Genomic DNA, 6,000 nt, shown 5'->3' with positions numbered 1-6,000 from the left:
AACTTAGATCGGGTGCTGAATCCTTGTATATAATCCAAAGAATAAAAGATCCCAGATCTCCCAGAGGAGGATCTCTCCTGTCCTATTTGCCATGATATCTTCAAAGATTATGTTGTCCTGTTGTGTAGGCACAGTGTCTGTAAAACTTGTCTGCAGTAACACTGGAAACAGAGGCTACATCGGGAATGTCCAGTGTGCAGGAAGAGAAGCAATTTGAATTCTTAAAGAACATATGTGAGTCTTTCTTACTGGAGAGGAGTCAGAGAGATTCAGGGGAGTTTGAGGAGCTCTGCAGTCTACACAGGGAGAAACTCAAGCTCTTCTGTCTAGAGGATAAACAGCCCATCTGTGTGGTGTGCCAGGCCTCCAGAAAACACAAAAAAAAGCTGCTGCCCCATGGATGAAACTGCACAGTATCAAAAGGTACAGTTGCATAAAGATCTGCATTTAATATACAAAAACATGTCAGATACAGTATAGTATCAATTTGTTGTTGTATTTGTGTGTGTGAAACCAGTGTATTTTTCAGAGATGTAGTGGTAAAAACTCGGTAGGTAAACTAACGCTCCCTTAGCTCTCGAAAACCTTTATTTTCTGTATGTAAGGTTTTCAGCCATTACATTCCCCCACATTTGGTTCCATGCAAACTACAATTCCAACGCTGTGTTTTAACTCAACGTTTAGAAACGTCAATAATCATCGCTTTCAAAACCGTTTTAGAAACGTATGCTGATATGCCTCTTATCTTTCATGTCAGCGAGAAATAATCTTTCAAATTAAAATCTACACTTACTGTAGCAGGGGTGGGTATAATTTGTGGAACGTTCCAACAGGAATCTGTTCCAAAAACGTTGTAAATAACAAGGTTGCCAACAAACAACGCATACAAAGTTGTATAGCGGCAGAATAAGATACAGGGTAGGGAGTGGGCTATTTAATTAAGTTTTTCACTTCGAAAAATGTCTGTCCTCACTCTGGTAGACAAACATTAAGAATAAGCTATGTGGTGAGTTGATGCCTATTCGGCAGCTAGTTAGCTAGGTGAATTGATCATCCTACTTTGTATGCGTTGTTTGTTGATGACCTTGTACTTTACAAAGTTTTTGGAACAGATTCCTGTTGGAACGTTCCACAAATTATAGCCACCCCTGTAGCAGCTTTGCACAGATCCATACAATGTGTGTGCCTCCACTTAACAAACTACAGTCAGCTTACACACAGGTGTTCGACGCAAGCTAGACAGCTAATTAGCACAGGTGGCGGCTATGTCTTCCTTAAACAAGCATTGTAACATCGAGATATGTCCGTGTGGAAACACTAACCGTAACGCTATAAAGGTGTGTAGTAATTTACCCTTTTTTATTATTATTTTTCACTGATATGAAAGACACGTTCCTTATGTTTCCAATGCAATACAGCAAGCGATGCGTGCTGATGTTTAGGGGTGTCACGTCTCCCGCTCCTCCCCTCTAACCATAATCCTCTCCTTTCCCAGATCAAGCTATAAAGGCACAAGGCATGACCCAGATGTAGACACGGGAGGCAGATGGTCTTAATATTTATTAAACAATCCAAGAGGGTTAGGCAAGAGAATGGTCGTGGACAGGCAAAAGGTAAAAATCAGTTCAGAGTCCAGGAGGTACAGAGTGGAAGCAGGCTCGAGGTCAGGGCAGGCAGAATGGTCAGGCAGGCGGGTACGGAGTCCAGAAAACAGGCAAGGGTCAAAAACCGGGAGGACTAGTAAAAGAGAATAGAAGCAGGAGTACGGGGAAAACACTGGTTGACTTGAAAAGCATACAAGACGAACTGGCACAGAGAGACAGGAAACACAGGAATATATATACACCAGGGATAATAAGCGACACCTAGAGGGGGTGGAGACAATCACAAGACAGGTGAAACAGATCAGGGTGTGACACAAGCCCTTGATAGTTGGCCATTAGGATACGGAACCATCACCCACATCACCCAACCACTCACCCTCACAGTGAAGTCCATTCATCAGGAGAACGTCCGCTTCTTCATTACCAATGCACCAGTTCACAAGATTATCCTCGGCCTCCCGTGGCTTCACCGCCATAACCCTACCATCTCATGGTTGAGGATGAGAATCACAGACTGGTCACCCGAATGCCGGAAGACCTGCTTCCCCGTCCCCTGTGGCTCCACATCGGTTGAGAGTCCTGTGGTTGCCCTTCAGCCCAACATCCTGGAGGTATACCAGGACCTGCAGGAGGTATTCTCCAAGACTCACGCCACCTGTCTTCCTCCTCACCGCCCCTGGGACTGTGTCATCGACCTGCTTGCAGGTTCAACACCTCCGCGCAAATGCATCTACCCTCTGTCGGTGGCTGAGACCCAGGCCATGGAGGATTACATCCAAGAGGCGCTCCAACAAGGGTTCATCCGCACGTCCACTTCTCCTGCATCGGCTGGTTTCTTCTTCGTGGCCAAGAAGGATGGAGGGTTACGTCCATGCGTTGACTACAGAGGACTCAATGAGATTACCACAAAGTATCGATACCGTCTCCCGTTTTGTGCCGGCAGCCATCGAACAGCTCCGCGGGGCCCGGTTCTTTACCAAATTGAACCTGTGGAGTGCTTACAATCTCATCTGCATCCGGGAGGGGGATGAGTGGAAGACTGAGTTTAGCACGATGTCTGGTCACTACGAGTACTTGGTGATGCCATTTGGCATAGCCAATGCTTCGTCAGTGTTCCAGTGTTCCAGGCATTCGTTGCTCGGATGCCAGGTGGTCGTGTATATCGATGACATCTTGATCTACTCGGCTATCCTGGAGGATCACATCACTCACATTCGAGCAGTCCTGGAACGCCTCCTGGCTAACCACCTGTTCATCAAGGCTGAGAAGGGACAATTTTATTAGAGGGCAGTCTCCTTCTTAGGCTACTAAAATCAGCCCGCAGGGAGTGAAAATGGACAACAAGAAGGTAGATGCGGTCAGGTCATGGCCAGTCCCAACCACCATAAAGGGGTTACAATAGTATTTGGGTTTTGCCAATTTCTACCGCCGTTTCATCAGGAACTTCCGCTCCTCTCACCTCTCTCCTTAAGGGAGGGCCCCGTAGGTTGTTTTGGAGCCCAACAGCCAACTGGGCCTTCTGTCCACTCAAGGGACATTTCACCTCCGCCCCATTGCTCAGACACCCAGATCCCACGATATCCTTTGTGGTGGAGGTGGACGCTTCAGAGGTAGGCGTGGGGGCAATTCTGTCTCAACGACAGGGTAATCCACGGAAGTTGTAACCATGTGTGTTTTACTATAAGAAACTGTCCCCTGCAGAGAGGAATTATGACATTGGTGATTGTGAGCTCCTGACGGTTAAGTTGGCATTAGAGGAGTGGAGACACTGGCTGGAGGGCACCAAGGAACCATTCGTCATTCTCACCAACCATCAGAACCTGGAGTACATACGGACAGCGAGGAGGCTGAATCCACGCCAAGCAAGGTGGGCCCTTCACAAGGTTTGACTTCACACTGTCGCCCAGGTTCTAAGAACAGTAAGGCCGATGCCCTGACACGTCTCTACGATTCGAGAGAGGGTCCATTCCAGAATGTGCCTATAATCCCATCCTCCCGAGTCATAGATCCTGTGGTCTGGGATGCAGATTTGGACATCTGCCAAGCTCTGGAGAGGGAGCCCACACTCACTAACTTTCCTCCCGAGCGCATCTATGTTCCTACAGGGAAAAGGCCCGACTGTTTACCTGGGCACACACAGCTATCGTCGCTGGACATCCAGGTATTTCTCGCACTACTCAATCCATATCTGATAAATACTGGTGGCCCACCTTGGCGCAGGATGTCCCTCACTATGTCAAGTCCTGTTCCGTATGTGCACAAACCAAATCCCCCCGGAATGCTCCAGCAGGGAAGCTCCTTCCCGGGCCTCAGTGTCCCTGGTCCCATCTATCCATTGACTTTGTTACTGATCTCCCCTCCTTTGACGGTTTCACCACCATTTTGGTGGTTGTGGATAGATTTTCAAAATCCTGTCATTGAATCCCTCTTTCTGGTCCCCCATAATGCTCTCCAGGTCGCTGAGGCACTCTTCCAGCAGGTCTTCATTAGGTTAGGTGTTACGGATACAAGTATTCTGTGTGTATCCTGTGTGTATTTCTTTTCTCTCCTTCTCCCCTACTCACAGGTGACAATCATCATTCCCCAATCAGTCATCAATCAGTCGCTAATCAGAAGACACCTGCTCCTTTTCTCCTACCCAATCACATTTCCTTTCCCTTGGTTTAAAAACCCTGTCAGTTGTTTTCTCTGGAGCTCGATGTCTTTGTCCAAGAGCAATCTCTCTGTACATGCCATATGTTTGTAGACCTCTTGTGTGGTTTAGGATACATGTCACTTTGTCCGCACCTGTGAGTATTGTTTTGGTTATGGTGTGTGAGTGTTTGTTTGATGGTGGGAAAAGGGGGTAACCAAGATAAGACGCCCATGGGCATACACTACCCGTAGGTAAACTTTGTTAAATACATTTGTTAGAACTGGGCGGACCACCCACTGTATTTTTGGTTAGTTAGTTAGCTGTTGTTGAAATAGGCTAGTCTAGCTTAGGGGTGTTTTGGGATATTTGTTTCTTTCCTTGGGTCCAGCTCAGCCCCTTCTCCTGCCGCCCCCATTACCGTGTGTTTGCTAATAAACCCTGAGTTTGACGGTAAATTTAAGTTGTCGTGGTTATTTCGTTCTCACCGTTACTTTGTATTACACTTTGCATGAGTTATGTTACGGGTCCCATTACCATCCCCCCTAGACTGTCGGGCCAAAGGGATTCGTAACATAAGGCATTATGGCCTTCTGGAAGACATCGTCTCCGACCGTGGCCCCCAATTCACATCACGGGTATGGAAAGCCTTTATGGAGAAGCTCGGGGTCACGGTCAGCCTCACTTCCGGGTACCGGCCTCAGTCCAACAGGCAGGTGGAGAGAATGAACCAGGAGCTGGGGAGGTTCCTGAGGAGTCAGGACTGGCAGGGAGAATGGGCTCATTTCCTTACATGGGCAGAGTACACCCAGAACTCGCTACGTCATTCCTCCACTGGGCTGATCCCCTTCCAGTGTGTTCTGGGTTTTCAGCCGGCCATGATTCCGTGGACCCCGGGCCAGATCGAAGCTCCTGCGGTTGATGAGTGGTTCCGGCTCACAGAAGTGTGGAGCGATGCTCACATGAGACTCCAACGTGCCGTCCACCGAGTTGGCGACGAGTTGGCGTATAGGTTACAGTTTCCCAGTCACTACCATATCTCACATTCTTTTCATGTCTCAAGGCCGGTGGTTCCTGGTCCCCTATCTGATGCTGTCCCCCACGACACTCCTCCACCTCCCCTGGACATCAAGGGGAGTCCGGCATATGCTGTCAGATCCCTACTGGACTCCCTACGTTGTGGGGGTCAGCTCCAGTACCTGGTGGACTGGGCGGGGTATGGCCCAGAGGAGCGGTGTTGGGTTTCGGTGGAGGACATTCTGGATCCCAACATCATCCGTGATTTCCACCTTCGCCACCCGGACCGGCCTGCTCCTCGTCCTCGGGGTCGTCCTGCGGCGGGAACTGTCACGTCTACTCTCACTCCTCCCCCCGGCGTTCGACGTCGCCGGTATACTAACCACCGGTCCTGGGATCCATCATTACAAATACATGGCTTCCATCATTACGTGCACCTGCAGATCATCATTATACCCACCTGGTTTCTCCTGCACCTGCTTCTCGACTCAGTGTCATCGTTACAAGGGGCTCTTAACAAAACCCCCCTGTATGAAGATACCTTCCTCAATAGGCGCTAAAGTAGTTAGTGTCTATGAATGAAGTAACGCTCCCTATACTTTCAATGCATTTTTCTGCAAAAGGTGGTTAAACTGTTGGGCAAAAAAAAGTGTAAACTCCACTGAGAAAAGTACTTGAAAAATATCACTCCTGTAAAACAGATCTATCCGGATCTAACCACACACACGTGACGCACCTACTGTACAC

This window comes from Salvelinus sp. IW2-2015, linkage group LG14 (assembly GCF_002910315.2).
Source record: "Salvelinus sp. IW2-2015 linkage group LG14, ASM291031v2, whole genome shotgun sequence".
Lineage (NCBI taxonomy): Eukaryota > Metazoa > Chordata > Actinopteri > Salmoniformes > Salmonidae > Salvelinus > Salvelinus sp. IW2-2015.
This window is presented reverse-complemented; position numbering follows the sequence as displayed.